The following is a 13,093-nucleotide window of genomic DNA, read 5'->3' on the forward strand; positions in this document are numbered from 1 at the left end:
TATCAAACTCTGGTTGCGACAAAAGACAAGACGCTTCTGGATAGGGAAAAAGTGGTCTGATTATGACATCATAATGCAAAAAAGAAATAAACAAAAGCTTACGGCACCTGAGGTTCCTAGTTGGTCTCCCATACAAGTACTAACCAGGCCCGAGTCTGGATGGCTTCCGAGATCTGGCGAGATCAGGCATTTTCAGACTGGTATGGCCATAAGTGAAATTAAGAGAATGCGATATCGCTAATGTTGGTAGAATATCAAACTCTGGTTGCGACAAAAGACAAGACGCTTCTGGATATGGAAAAAAGTGGTCTGATTATGACATCATAATGCAAAAAAGAAATAAACAAAAGCTTACGGCACCTGAGGTTCCTAGTTGGTCTCCCATACAAGTACTAACCAGGCCCGAGTCTGGATGGCTTCCGAGATCTGACAAGATCAGGCATTTTCAGACTGGTATGGCCTTAAGTGAAATTAAGAGAATGCGTTCTCGCTAATGTTGGTAGAATATCAAACTCTGGTTGCGACAAAAGACAAGACGCTTCTGGATAGGGAAAAAAGTGGTCTGATTATGACATCATAATGCAAAAAAGAAATAAACAAAAGCTTACGGCACCTGAGGTTCCTAGTTGGCCTCCCATAGGGAAAAAAGTGGTCTGATTATGACATCATAATGCAAAAAAGAAATAAACAAAAGCTTACGGCACCTGAGGTTCCTATTTGGTCTCCCATACAAGTACTAACCAGGCCCGAGTCTGGATGGCTTCCGAGATCTGACGAGATCAGGCATTTTCAGACTGGTATGGCCGTAAGTGAAATTAAGAGAATGCGATCTCGCTAATGTTGGTAGAATATCAAACTCTGGTTGCGACAAAAGACAAGACGCTTCTGGATAGGGAAAAAAGTGGTCTGATTATGACATCATAATGCAAAAAAGAAATAAACAAAAGCATACGGCACCTGAGGTTCCTAGTTGGTCTCCCATAGGGAAAAAAGTGGTCTGATTATGATATCATAATGCAAAAAAGAAATAAACAAAAGCTTACGGCACCTGAGGTTCCTAGTTGGTCTCCCATACAAGTACTAACCAGGCCCAAGTCTGGATGGCTTCCGAGATCTGACGAGATCAGGCATTTTCAGACTGGTATGGCCGTAAGTGAAATTAAGAGAATGCGATCTCGTTAATGTTGGTAGAATATCAAACTCTGGTTGCGACAAAAGACAAGATGCTTCTGGATAGGGAAAAAAGTGGTCTGATTATGACATCATAATGCAAAAAAGAAATAAACAAAAGCTTACGGCACCTGAGGTTCCTAGTTGGTCTCCCATACAAGTACTAACCAGGCCCGAGTCTGGATGGCTTCCGAGATCTGACGAGATCAGGCATTTTCAGACTGGTATGGCCGTAAGTGAAATTAAGAGAATGCGATCTCGCTAATGTTGGTAGAATATCAAACTCTGGTTGCGACAAAAGACAAGACGCTTCTGGATAGGGAAAAAAGTGGTCTGATTATGACATCATAATGCAAAAAAGAAATAAACAAAAGCTTACGGCACCTGAGGTTCCTAGTTGGTCTCCCATAGGGAAAAAAGTGGTCTGATTATGACATCATAATGCAAAAAAGAAATAAACAAAAGCTTACGGCACCTGAGGTTCCTAGTTGGTCTCCCATACAAGTACTAACCAGGCCCGAGTCTGGATGGCTTCCGAAATCTGACGAGATCAGGCATTTTCAGACTGGTATGGCCGTAAGTGAAACTAAGAGAATGCGATCTCGCTAATGTTGGTAGAATATCAAACTCTGGTTGCGACAAAAGACAAGACGCTTCTGGATAGGGAAAAAAGTGGTCTGATTATGACATCATAATGCAAAAAAGAAATAAACAAAAGCTTACGGCACCTGAGGTTCCTAGTTGGTCTCCCATACAAGTACTAACCAGGCCCGAGTCTGGATGGCTTCCGAGATCTGACAAGATCAGGCATTTTCAGACTGGTATGGCCGTAAGTGAAATTAAGAGAATGCGATCTCGTTAATGTTGGTAGAATATCAAACTCTGGTTGCGACAAAAGACAAGATGCTTCTGGATAGGGTAAAAAGTGGTCTGATTATGACATCATAATGCAAAAAAGAAATAAACAAAAGCTTACGGCACCTGAGGTTCCTAGTTGGTCTCCCATACAAGTACTATCCAGGCCCGAGTCTGGATGGCTTCCGAGATCAGGCATTTTCAGACTGGTATGGCCGTAAGTGAAATTAAGAGAATGCGATCTCGCTAATGTTGGTAGAATATCAAACTCTGGTTGCGACAAAAGACAAGACGCTTCTGGATAGGGAAAAAAGTGGTCTGATTATGACATCATAATGCAAAAAAGAAATAAACAAAAGCTTACGGCACCTGAGGTTCCTAGTTGGTCTCCCATACAAGTACTAACCAGGCCCGAGTCTGGATGGCTTCCGAGATTTGACGAGATCAGGCATTTTCAGACTGGTATAGCAGTAAGTGAAGTTAAGAGAATGCGATCTCGCTAATGTTGGTAGAATATCAAACTCTGGTTGCGACAAAAGACAAGACGCTTCTGGATAGGGAAAAAAGTGGTCTGATTATGACATCATAATGCAAAAAAGAAATAAACAAAAGCTTACGGCACCTGAGGTTCCTAGTTGGTCTCCCATACAAGTACTAACCAGGCCCGAGTCTGGATGGCTTCCGAGATCTGACGAGATCAGGCATTTTCAGACTGGTATGGCCATAAGTGAAATTAAGAGAATGCGATATCGCTAATGTTGGTAGAATATCAAACTCTGGTTGCGACAAAAGACAAGACGCTTCTGGATAGGGAAAAAAGTGGTCTGATTATGACATCATAATGCAAAAAAGAAATAAACAAAAGCTTACGGCACCTGAGGTTCCTAGTTGGTCTCCCATACAAGTACTAACCAGGCCCGAGTCTGGATGGCTTCCGAGATCTGACAAGATCAGGCATTTTCAGACTGGTATGGCCTTAAGTGAAATTAAGAGAATGCGTTCTCGCTAATGTTGGTAGAATATCAAACTCTGGTTGCGACAAAAGACAAGACGCTTCTGGATAGGGAAAAAAGTGGTCTGATTATGACATCATAATGCAAAAAAGAAATAAACAAAAGCTTACGGCACCTGAGGTTCCTAGTTGGCCTCCCATAGGGAAAAAAGTGGTCTGATTATGACATCATAATGCAAAAAAGAAATAAACAAAAGCTTACGGCACCTGAGGTTCCTATTTGGTCTCCCATACAAGTACTAACCAGGCCCGAGTCTGGATGGCTTCCGAGATCTGACGAGATCAGGCATTTTCAGACTGGTATGGCCGTAAGTGAAATTAAGAGAATGCGATCTCGCTAATGTTGGTAGAATATCAAACTCTGGTTGCGACAAAAGACAAGACGCTTCTGGATAGGGAAAAAAGTGGTCTGATTATGACATCATAATGCAAAAAAGAAATAAACAAAAGCTTACGGCACCTGAGGTTCCTAGTTGGTCTCCCATAGGGAAAAAAGTGGTCTGATTATGACATCATAATGCAAAAAAGAAATTAACAAAAGCTTACGGCACCTGAGGTTCCTAGTTGGTCTCCCATACAGGTACTAACCAGGCCCGAGTCTGGATGGCTTCCGAGATCTGACGAGATCAGGCATTTTCAGACTGGTATGGCCGTAAGTGAAATTAAGAGAATGCGATCTCGCTAATGTTGGTAGAATATCAAACTCTGGTTGCGACAAAAGACAAGACGCTTCTGGATAGGGAAAAAAGTGGTCTGATTATGACATCATAATGCAAAAAAGAAATAAACAAAAGCATACGGCACCTGAGGTTCCTAGTTGGTCTCCCATACAAGTACTAACCAGGCCCGAGTCTGGATGGCTTCCGAGATCTGACGAGATCAGGCATTTTCAGACTGGTATGGCCATAAGTGAAATTAAGAGAATGCGATATCGCTAATGTTGGTAGAATATCAAACTCTGGTTGCGACAAAAGACAAGACGCTTCTGGATAGGGAAAAAAGTGGTCTGATTATGACATCATAATGCAAAAAAGAAATAAACAAAAGCTTACGGCACCTGAGGTTCCTAGTTGGTCTCCCATACAAGTACTATCCAGGCCCGAGTCTGGATGGCTTCCGAGATCTGACAAGATCAGGCATTTTCAGACTGGTATGGCCTTAAGTGAAATTAAGAGAATGCGTTCTCGCTAATGTTGGTAGAATATCAAACTCTGGTTGCGACAAAAGACAAGACGCTTCTGGATAGGGAAAAAAGTGGTCTGATTATGACATCATAATGCAAAAAAGAAATAAACAAAAGCTTACGGCACCTGAGGTTCCTAGTTGGCCTCCCATAGGGAAAAAAGTGGTCTGATTATGACATCATAATGCAAAAAAGAAATAAACAAAAGCTTACGGCACCTGAGGTTCCTATTTGGTCTCCCATACAAGTACTAACCAGGCCCGAGTCTGGATGGCTTCCGAGATCTGACGAGATCAGGCATTTTCAGACTGGTATGGCCGTAAGTGAAATTAAGAGAATGCGATCTCGCTAATGTTGGTAGAATATCAAACTCTGGTTGCGACAAAAGACAAGACGCTTCTGGATAGGGAAAAAAGTGGTCTGATTATGACATCATAATGCAAAAAAGAAATAAACAAAAGCTTACGGCACCTGAGGTTCCTAGTTGGTCTCCCATAGGGAAAAAAGTGGTCTGATTATGACATCATAATGCAAAAAAGAAATAAACAAAAGCTTACGGCACCTGAGGTTCCTAGTTGGTCTCCCATACAGGTACTAACCAGGCCCGAGTCTGGATGGCTTCCGAGATCTGACGAGATCAGGCATTTTCAGACTGGTATGGCCGTAAGTGAAATTAAGAGAATGCGATCTTGCTAATGTTGGTAGAATATCAAACTCTGGTTGCGACAAAAGACAAGACGCTTCTGGATAGGGAAAAAAGTGGTCTGATTATGACATCATAATGCAAAAAAGAAATAAACAAAAGCATACGGCACCTGAGGTTCCTAGTTGGTCTCCCATAGGGAAAAAAGTGGTCTGATTATGATATCATAATGCAAAAAAGAAATAAACAAAAGCTTACGGCACCTGAGGTTCCTAGTTGGTCTCCCATACAAGTACTAACCAGGCCCAAGTCTGGATGGCTTCCGAGATCTGACGAGATCAGGCATTTTCAGACTGGTATGGCCGTAAGTGAAATTAAGAGAATGCGATCTCGTTAATGTTGGTAGAATATCAAACTCTGGTTGCGACAAAAGACAAGATGCTTCTGGATAGGGAAAAAAGTGGTCTGATTATGACATCATAATGCAAAAAAGAAATAAACAAAAGCTTACGGCACCTGAGGTTCCTAGTTGGTCTCCCATACAAGTACTAACCAGGCCCGAGTCTGGATGGCTTCCGAGATCAGGCATTTTCAGACTGGTATGGCCGTAAGTGAAATTAAGAGAATGCGATCTCGCTAATGTTGGTAGAATATCAAACTCTGGTTGCGACAAAAGACAAGACGCTTCTGGATAGGGAAAAAAGTGGTCTGATTATGACATCATAATGCAAAAAAGAAATAAACAAAAGCTTACGGCACCTGAGGTTCCTAGTTGGTCTCCCATACAAGTACTAACCAGGCCCGAGTCTGGATGGCTTCCGAGATTTGACGAGATCAGGCATTTTCAGACTGGTATAGCAGTAAGTGAAGTTAAGAGAATGCGATCTCGCTAATGTTGGTAGAATATCAAACTCTGGTTGCGACAAAAGACAAGACGCTTCTGGATAGGGAAAAAAGTGGTCTGATTATGACATCATAATGCAAAAAAGAAATAAACAAAAGCTTACGGCACCTGAGGTTCCTAGTTGGTCTCCCATACAAGTACTAAACAGGCCCGAGTCTGGATGGCTTCCGAGATCTGACGAGATCAGGCATTTTCAGACTGGTATGGCCATAAGTGAAATTAAGAGAATGCGATATCGCTAATGTTGGTAGAATATCAAACTCTGGTTGCGACAAAAGACAAGACGCTTCTGGATAGGGAAAAAAGTGGTCTGATTATGACATCATAATGCAAAAAAGAAATAAACAAAAGCTTACGGCACCTGAGGTTCCTAGTTGGTCTCCCATACAAGTACTAACCAGGCCCGAGTCTGGATGGTTTCCGAGATCTGACAAGATCAGGCATTTTCAGACTAGTATGACCTTAAGTGAAATTAAGAGAATGCGTTCTCGCTAATGTTGGTAGAATATCAAACTCTGGTTGCGACAAAAGACAAGACGCTTCTGGATAGGGAAAAAAGTGGTCTGATTATGACATCATAATGCAAAAAAGAAATAAACAAAAGCTTACGGCACCTGAGGTTCCTAGTTGGCCTCCCATAGGGAAAAAAGTGGTCTGATTATGACATCATAATGCAAAAAAGAAATAAACAAAAGCTTACGGCACCTGAGGTTCCTATTTGGTCTCCCATACAAGTACTAACCAGGCCCGAGTCTGGATGGCTTCCGAGATCTGACGAGATCAGGCATTTTCAGACTGGTATGGCCGTAAGTGAAATTAAGAGAATGCGATCTCGCTAATGTTGGTAGAATATCAAACTCTGGTTGCGACAAAAGACAAGACGCTTCTGGATAGGGAAAAAAGTGGTCTGATTATGACATCATAATGCAAAAAAGAAATAAACAAAAGCTTACGGCACCTGAGGTTCCTAGTTGGTCTCCCATAGGGAAAAAAGTGGTCTGATTATGACATCATAATGCAAAAAAGAAATAAACAAAAGCTTACGGCACCTGAGGTTCCTAGTTGGTCTCCCATACAGGTACTAACCAGGCCCGAGTCTGGATGGCTTCCGAGATCTGACGAGATCAGGCATTTTCAGACTGGTATGGCCGTAAGTGAAATTAAGAGAATGCGATCTCGCTAATGTTGGTAGAATATCAAACTCTGGTTGCGACAAAAGACAAGACGCTTCTGGATAGGGAAAAAAGTGGTCTGATTATGACATCATAATGCAAAAAAGAAATAAACAAAAGCATACGGCACCTGAGGTTCCTAGTTGGTCTCCCATAGGGAAAAAAGTGGTCTGATTATGATATCATAATGCAAAAAAGAAATAAACAAAAGCTTACGGCACCTGAGGTTCCTAGTTGGTCTCCCATACAAGTACTAACCAGGCCCAAGTCTGGATGGCTTCCGAGATCTGACGAGATCAGGCATTTTCAGACTGGTATGGCCGTAAGTGAAATTAAGAGAATGCGATCTCGCTAATGTTGGTAGAATATCAAACTCTGGTTGCGACAAAAGACAAGACGCTTCTGGATAGGGAAAAAAGTGGTCTGATTATGACATCATAATGCAAAAAAGAAATAAACAAAAGTTTACGGCACCTGAGGTTCCTAGTTGGTCTCCCATACAAGTACTAACCAGGCCCAAGTCTGGATGGCTTCCGAGATCTGACGAGATCAGGCATTTTCAGACTGGTATGGCCGTAAGTGAAATTAAGAGAATGCGATCTCGTTAATGTTGGTAGAATATCAAACTCTGGTTGCGACAAAAGACAAGATGCTTCTGGATAGGGAAAAAAGTGGTCTGATTATGACATCATAATGCAAAAAAGAAATAAACAAAAGCTTACGGCACCTGAGGTTCCTAGTTGGTCTCCCATACAAGTACTAACCAGGCCCGAGTCTGGATGGCTTCCGAGATCAGGCATTTTCAGACTGGTATGGCCGTAAGTGAAATTAAGAGAATGCGATCTCGCTAATGTTGGTAGAATATCAAACTCTGGTTGCGACAAAAGACAAGACGCTTCTGGATAGGGAAAAAAGTGGTCTGATTATGACATCATAATGCAAAAAAGAAATAAACAAAAGCTTACGGCACCTGAGGTTCCTAGTTGGTCTCCCATACAAGTACTAACCAGGCCCGAGTCTGGATGGCTTCCGAGATTTGACGAGATCAGGCATTTTCAGACTGGTATAGCAGTAAGTGAAGTTAAGAGAATGCGATCTCGCTAATGTTGGTAGAATATCAAACTCTGGTTGCGACAAAAGACAAGACGCTTCTGGATAGGGAAAAAAGTGGTCTGATTATGACATCATAATGCAAAAAAGAAATAAACAAAAGCTTACGGCACCTGAGGTTCCTAGTTGGTCTCCCATACAAGTACTAAACAGGCCCGAGTCTGGATGGCTTCCGAGATCTGACGAGATCAGGCATTTTCAGACTGGTATGGCCATAAGTGAAATTAAGAGAATGCGATATCGCTAATGTTGGTAGAATATCAAACTCTGGTTGCGACAAAAGACAAGACGCTTCTGGATAGGGAAAAAAGTGGTCTGATTATGACATCATAATGCAAAAAAGAAATAAACAAAAGCTTACGGCACCTGAGGTTCCTAGTTGGTCTCCCATACAAGTACTAACCAGGCCCGAGTCTGGATGGTTTCCGAGATCTGACAAGATCAGGCATTTTCAGACTAGTATGACCTTAAGTGAAATTAAGAGAATGCGTTCTCGCTAATGTTGGTAGAATATCAAACTCTGGTTGCGACAAAAGACAAGACGCTTCTGGATAGGGAAAAAAGTGGTCTGATTATGACATCATAATGCAAAAAAGAAATAAACAAAAGCTTACGGCACCTGAGGTTCCTAGTTGGCCTCCCATAGGGAAAAAAGTGGTCTGATTATGACATCATAATGCAAAAAAGAAATAAACAAAAGCTTACGGCACCTGAGGTTCCTATTTGGTCTCCCATACAAGTACTAACCAGGCCCGAGTCTGGATGGCTTCCGAGATCTGACGAGATCAGGCATTTTCAGACTGGTATGGCCGTAAGTGAAATTAAGAGAATGCGATCTCGCTAATGTTGGTAGAATATCAAACTCTGGTTGCGACAAAAGACAAGACGCTTCTGGATAGGGAAAAAAGTGGTCTGATTATGACATCATAATGCAAAAAAGAAATAAACAAAAGCTTACGGCACCTGAGGTTCCTAGTTGGTCTCCCATAGGGAAAAAAGTGGTCTGATTATGACATCATAATGCAAAAAAGAAATAAACAAAAGCTTACGGCACCTGAGGTTCCTAGTTGGTCTCCCATACAGGTACTAACCAGGCCCGAGTCTGGATGGCTTCCGAGATCTGACGAGATCAGGCATTTTCAGACTGGTATGGCCGTAAGTGAAATTAAGAGAATGCGATCTCGCTAATGTTGGTAGAATATCAAACTCTGGTTGCGACAAAAGACAAGACGCTTCTGGATAGGGAAAAAAGTGGTCTGATTATGACATCATAATGCAAAAAAGAAATAAACAAAAGCATACGGCACCTGAGGTTCCTAGTTGGTCTCCCATAGGGAAAAAAGTGGTCTGATTATGATATCATAATGCAAAAAAGAAATAAACAAAAGCTTACGGCACCTGAGGTTCCTAGTTGGTCTCCCATACAAGTACTAACCAGGCCCAAGTCTGGATGGCTTCCGAGATCTGACGAGATCAGGCATTTTCAGACTGGTATGGCCGTAAGTGAAATTAAGAGAATGCGATCTCGCTAATGTTGGTAGAATATCAAACTCTGGTTGCGACAAAAGACAAGACGCTTCTGGATAGGGAAAAAAGTGGTCTGATTATGACATCATAATGCAAAAAAGAAATAAACAAAAACTTACGGCACCTGAGGTTCCTAGTTGGTCTCCCATACAAGTACTAACCAGGCCCGAGTCTGGATGGCTTCCGAGATCTGACGAGATCAGGCATTTTCAGACTGGTATGGCCGTAAGTGAAATTAAGAGAATGCGATCTCGCTAATGTTGGTAGAATATCAAACTCTGGTTGCGACAAAAGACAAGACGCTTCTGGATAGGGAAAAAAGTGGTCTGATTATGACATCATAATGCAAAAAAGAAATAAACAAAAGATTACGGCACCTGAGGTTCCTAGTTGGTCTCCCATACAAGTACTAACCAGGCTCGAGTCTGGATGGCTTCCGAGATCTGACGAGATCAGGCATTTTCAGACTGGTATGGCCATAAGTGAAATTAAGAGAATGCGATCTCGCTAATGTTGGTAGAATATCAAACTCTGGTTGCGACAAAAGACAAGACGCTTCTGGATAGGGAAAAAAGTGGTCTGATTATGACATCATAATGCAAAAAAGAAATAAACAAAATCTTACGGCACCTGAGGTTCCTAGTTGGTCTCCCATACAAGTACTAACCAGCCCCGAGTCTGGATGGCTTCCGAGATCTGACAAGATCAGGCATTTTCAGACTGGTATGGCCGTAAGTGAAATTAAGAGAATGCGATCTCGCTAATGTTTGTAGAATATCAAACTCTGGTTGCGACAAAAGACAAGACGCTTCTGGATAGGGAAAAAAGTGGTCTGATTATGACATCATAATGCAAAAAAGAAATAAACAAAAGCTTACGGCACCTGAGGTTCCTAGTTGGTCTCCCATAGGGAAAAAAGTGGTCTGATTATGACATCATAATGCAAAAAAGAAATAAACAAAAGCTTACGGCACCTGAGGTTCCTAGTTGGTCTCCCATACAAGTACTAACCAGGCCCGAGTCTGGATGGCTTCCGAGATCTGACATTTTCAGACTGGTATGGCCGTAAGTGAAATTAAGAGAATGCGATCTCGCTAATGTTGGTAGAATATCAAACTCTGGTTGCGACAAAAGACAAGACGCTTCTGGATAGGGAAAAAAGTGGTCTGATTATGACATCATAATGCAAAAAAGTAATAAACAAAAGCTTACGGCACCTGAGGTTCCTAGTTGGTCTCCCATACAAGTACTAACCAGGCCCAAGTCTGGATGGCTTCCGAGATCTGACGAGATCAGGCATTTTCAGACTAGTATGACCTTAAGTGAAACTAAGAGAATGCGTTCTCGCTAATGTTGGTAGAATATCAAACTCTGGTTGCGACAAAAGACAAGACGCTTCTGGATAGGGAAAAAAGTGGTCTGATTATGACATCATAATGCAAAAAAGAAATAAACAAAAGCTTACGGCACCTGAGGTTCCTAGTTGGCCTCCCATAGGGAAAAAAGTGGTCTGATTATGACATCATAATGCAAAAAAGAAATAAACAAAAGCTTACGGCACCTGAGGTTCCTATTTGGTCTCCCATACAAGTACTAACCAGGCCCGAGTCTGGATGGCTTCCGAGATCTGACGAGATCAGGCATTTTCAGACTGGTATGGCCGTAAGTGAAATTAAGAGAATGCGATCTCGCTAATGTTGGTAGAATATCAAACTCTGGTTGCGACAAAAGACAAGACGCTTCTGGATAGGGAAAAAAGTGGTCTGATTATGACATCATAATGCAAAAAAGAAATAAACAAAAGCTTACGGCACCTGAGGTTCCTAGTTGGTCTCCCATAGGGAAAAAAGTGGTCTGATTATGACATCATAATGCAAAAAAGAAATAAACAAAAGCTTACGGCACCTGAGGTTCCTAGTTGGTCTCCCATACAGGTACTAACCAGGCCCGAGTCTGGATGGCTTCCGAGATCTGACGAGATCAGGCATTTTCAGACTGGTATGGCCGTAAGTGAAATTAAGAGAATGCGATCTCGCTAATGTTGGTAGAATATCAAACTCTGGTTGCGACAAAAGACAAGACGCTTCTGGATAGGGAAAAAAGTGGTCTGATTATGACATCATAATGCAAAAAAGAAATAAACAAAAGCATACGGCACCTGAGGTTCCTAGTTGGTCTCCCATAGGGAAAAAAGTGGTCTGATTATGATATCATAATGCAAAAAAGAAATAAACAAAAGCTTACGGCACCTGAGGTTCCTAGTTGGTCTCCCATACAAGTACTAACCAGGCCCAAGTCTGGATGGCTTCCGAGATCTGACGAGATCAGGCATTTTCAGACTGGTATGGCCGTAAGTGAAATTAAGAGAATGCGATCTCGCTAATGTTGGTAGAATATCAAACTCTGGTTGCGACAAAAGACAAGACGCTTCTGGATAGGGAAAAAAGTGGTCTGATTATGACATCATAATGCAAAAAAGAAATAAACAAAAACTTACGGCACCTGAGGTTCCTAGTTGGTCTCCCATACAAGTACTAACCAGGCCCGAGTCTGGATGGCTTCCGAGATCTGACGAGATCAGGCATTTTCAGACTGGTATGGCCGTAAGTGAAATTAAGAGAATGCGATCTCGCTAATGTTGGTAGAATATCAAACTCTGGTTGCGACAAAAGACAAGACGCTTCTGGATAGGGAAAAAAGTGGTCTGATTATGACATCATAATGCAAAAAAGAAATAAACAAAAGATTACGGCACCTGAGGTTCCTAGTTGGTCTCCCATACAAGTACTAACCAGGCTCGAGTCTGGATGGCTTCCGAGATCTGACGAGATCAGGCATTTTCAGACTGGTATGGCCATAAGTGAAATTAAGAGAATGCGATCTCGCTAATGTTGGTAGAATATCAAACTCTGGTTGCGACAAAAGACAAGACGCTTCTGGATAGGGAAAAAAGTGGTCTGATTATGACATCATAATGCAAAAAAGAAATAAACAAAATCTTACGGCACCTGAGGTTCCTAGTTGGTCTCCCATACAAGTACTAACCAGCCCCGAGTCTGGATGGCTTCCGAGATCTGACAAGATCAGGCATTTTCAGACTGGTATGGCCGTAAGTGAAATTAAGAGAATGCGATCTCGCTAATGTTTGTAGAATATCAAACTCTGGTTGCGACAAAAGACAAGACGCTTCTGGATAGGGAAAAAAGTGGTCTGATTATGACATCATAATGCAAAAAAGAAATAAACAAAAGCTTACGGCACCTGAGGTTCCTAGTTGGTCTCCCATAGGGAAAAAAGTGGTCTGATTATGACATCATAATGCAAAAAAGAAATAAACAAAAGCTTACGGCACCTGAGGTTCCTAGTTGGTCTCCCATACAAGTACTAACCAGGCCCGAGTCTGGATGGCTTCCGAGATCTGACATTTTCAGACTGGTATGGCCGTAAGTGAAATTAAGAGAATGCGATCTCGCTAATGTTGGTAGAATATCAAACTCTGGTTGCGACAAAAGACAAG

General features: G+C 41.9%; 43 pseudogenes; all 43 read right to left on the reverse strand.

Annotated features, from left to right (window-relative positions):
- Positions 1-95: 95 nt before the first annotated feature.
- On the reverse strand, positions 96-214 carry LOC134597208 (5S ribosomal RNA; annotated as a pseudogene).
- Positions 215-348: 134 nt separating this feature from the next.
- Positions 349-467, reverse strand: LOC134588198 (5S ribosomal RNA; annotated as a pseudogene).
- A 225-nt stretch (positions 468-692) lies between these two features.
- On the reverse strand, positions 693-811 carry LOC134594353 (5S ribosomal RNA; annotated as a pseudogene).
- A 225-nt stretch (positions 812-1,036) lies between these two features.
- On the reverse strand, positions 1,037-1,155 carry LOC134597601 (5S ribosomal RNA; annotated as a pseudogene).
- Positions 1,156-1,289: 134 nt separating this feature from the next.
- LOC134590881 (5S ribosomal RNA) lies at positions 1,290-1,408 on the reverse strand (annotated as a pseudogene).
- Positions 1,409-1,633: 225 nt separating this feature from the next.
- LOC134596123 (5S ribosomal RNA) lies at positions 1,634-1,752 on the reverse strand (annotated as a pseudogene).
- Positions 1,753-1,886: 134 nt separating this feature from the next.
- On the reverse strand, positions 1,887-2,005 carry LOC134596427 (5S ribosomal RNA; annotated as a pseudogene).
- A 134-nt stretch (positions 2,006-2,139) lies between these two features.
- On the reverse strand, positions 2,140-2,248 carry LOC134589358 (5S ribosomal RNA; annotated as a pseudogene).
- Positions 2,249-2,382: 134 nt separating this feature from the next.
- Positions 2,383-2,501, reverse strand: LOC134588809 (5S ribosomal RNA; annotated as a pseudogene).
- A 134-nt stretch (positions 2,502-2,635) lies between these two features.
- Positions 2,636-2,754, reverse strand: LOC134594867 (5S ribosomal RNA; annotated as a pseudogene).
- A 134-nt stretch (positions 2,755-2,888) lies between these two features.
- On the reverse strand, positions 2,889-3,007 carry LOC134588199 (5S ribosomal RNA; annotated as a pseudogene).
- Positions 3,008-3,232: 225 nt separating this feature from the next.
- LOC134594355 (5S ribosomal RNA) lies at positions 3,233-3,351 on the reverse strand (annotated as a pseudogene).
- Positions 3,352-3,576: 225 nt separating this feature from the next.
- On the reverse strand, positions 3,577-3,695 carry LOC134594364 (5S ribosomal RNA; annotated as a pseudogene).
- Positions 3,696-3,829: 134 nt separating this feature from the next.
- LOC134596640 (5S ribosomal RNA) lies at positions 3,830-3,948 on the reverse strand (annotated as a pseudogene).
- Positions 3,949-4,082: 134 nt separating this feature from the next.
- On the reverse strand, positions 4,083-4,201 carry LOC134588334 (5S ribosomal RNA; annotated as a pseudogene).
- A 225-nt stretch (positions 4,202-4,426) lies between these two features.
- On the reverse strand, positions 4,427-4,545 carry LOC134594356 (5S ribosomal RNA; annotated as a pseudogene).
- A 225-nt stretch (positions 4,546-4,770) lies between these two features.
- On the reverse strand, positions 4,771-4,889 carry LOC134594365 (5S ribosomal RNA; annotated as a pseudogene).
- A 225-nt stretch (positions 4,890-5,114) lies between these two features.
- Positions 5,115-5,233, reverse strand: LOC134597613 (5S ribosomal RNA; annotated as a pseudogene).
- A 134-nt stretch (positions 5,234-5,367) lies between these two features.
- On the reverse strand, positions 5,368-5,476 carry LOC134589278 (5S ribosomal RNA; annotated as a pseudogene).
- A 134-nt stretch (positions 5,477-5,610) lies between these two features.
- Positions 5,611-5,729, reverse strand: LOC134588811 (5S ribosomal RNA; annotated as a pseudogene).
- A 134-nt stretch (positions 5,730-5,863) lies between these two features.
- Positions 5,864-5,982, reverse strand: LOC134595261 (5S ribosomal RNA; annotated as a pseudogene).
- Positions 5,983-6,116: 134 nt separating this feature from the next.
- On the reverse strand, positions 6,117-6,235 carry LOC134588913 (5S ribosomal RNA; annotated as a pseudogene).
- Positions 6,236-6,460: 225 nt separating this feature from the next.
- On the reverse strand, positions 6,461-6,579 carry LOC134594357 (5S ribosomal RNA; annotated as a pseudogene).
- Positions 6,580-6,804: 225 nt separating this feature from the next.
- On the reverse strand, positions 6,805-6,923 carry LOC134594367 (5S ribosomal RNA; annotated as a pseudogene).
- A 225-nt stretch (positions 6,924-7,148) lies between these two features.
- On the reverse strand, positions 7,149-7,267 carry LOC134597624 (5S ribosomal RNA; annotated as a pseudogene).
- A 134-nt stretch (positions 7,268-7,401) lies between these two features.
- On the reverse strand, positions 7,402-7,520 carry LOC134595191 (5S ribosomal RNA; annotated as a pseudogene).
- A 134-nt stretch (positions 7,521-7,654) lies between these two features.
- LOC134589279 (5S ribosomal RNA) lies at positions 7,655-7,763 on the reverse strand (annotated as a pseudogene).
- A 134-nt stretch (positions 7,764-7,897) lies between these two features.
- LOC134588812 (5S ribosomal RNA) lies at positions 7,898-8,016 on the reverse strand (annotated as a pseudogene).
- Positions 8,017-8,150: 134 nt separating this feature from the next.
- Positions 8,151-8,269, reverse strand: LOC134595262 (5S ribosomal RNA; annotated as a pseudogene).
- A 134-nt stretch (positions 8,270-8,403) lies between these two features.
- On the reverse strand, positions 8,404-8,522 carry LOC134588914 (5S ribosomal RNA; annotated as a pseudogene).
- Positions 8,523-8,747: 225 nt separating this feature from the next.
- On the reverse strand, positions 8,748-8,866 carry LOC134594359 (5S ribosomal RNA; annotated as a pseudogene).
- Positions 8,867-9,091: 225 nt separating this feature from the next.
- On the reverse strand, positions 9,092-9,210 carry LOC134594368 (5S ribosomal RNA; annotated as a pseudogene).
- A 225-nt stretch (positions 9,211-9,435) lies between these two features.
- LOC134597636 (5S ribosomal RNA) lies at positions 9,436-9,554 on the reverse strand (annotated as a pseudogene).
- A 134-nt stretch (positions 9,555-9,688) lies between these two features.
- On the reverse strand, positions 9,689-9,807 carry LOC134594071 (5S ribosomal RNA; annotated as a pseudogene).
- Positions 9,808-9,941: 134 nt separating this feature from the next.
- LOC134587958 (5S ribosomal RNA) lies at positions 9,942-10,060 on the reverse strand (annotated as a pseudogene).
- A 134-nt stretch (positions 10,061-10,194) lies between these two features.
- LOC134588641 (5S ribosomal RNA) lies at positions 10,195-10,313 on the reverse strand (annotated as a pseudogene).
- A 468-nt stretch (positions 10,314-10,781) lies between these two features.
- LOC134587714 (5S ribosomal RNA) lies at positions 10,782-10,900 on the reverse strand (annotated as a pseudogene).
- Positions 10,901-11,125: 225 nt separating this feature from the next.
- LOC134594360 (5S ribosomal RNA) lies at positions 11,126-11,244 on the reverse strand (annotated as a pseudogene).
- Positions 11,245-11,469: 225 nt separating this feature from the next.
- On the reverse strand, positions 11,470-11,588 carry LOC134594369 (5S ribosomal RNA; annotated as a pseudogene).
- Positions 11,589-11,813: 225 nt separating this feature from the next.
- On the reverse strand, positions 11,814-11,932 carry LOC134597648 (5S ribosomal RNA; annotated as a pseudogene).
- Positions 11,933-12,066: 134 nt separating this feature from the next.
- Positions 12,067-12,185, reverse strand: LOC134594083 (5S ribosomal RNA; annotated as a pseudogene).
- Positions 12,186-12,319: 134 nt separating this feature from the next.
- On the reverse strand, positions 12,320-12,438 carry LOC134587959 (5S ribosomal RNA; annotated as a pseudogene).
- A 134-nt stretch (positions 12,439-12,572) lies between these two features.
- On the reverse strand, positions 12,573-12,691 carry LOC134588642 (5S ribosomal RNA; annotated as a pseudogene).
- Positions 12,692-13,093: the final 402 nt, after the last annotated feature.

Source organism: Pelobates fuscus, chromosome 2, assembly GCF_036172605.1.
Source record: "Pelobates fuscus isolate aPelFus1 chromosome 2, aPelFus1.pri, whole genome shotgun sequence".
Taxonomy (NCBI): Eukaryota; Metazoa; Chordata; class Amphibia; order Anura; family Pelobatidae; genus Pelobates; species Pelobates fuscus.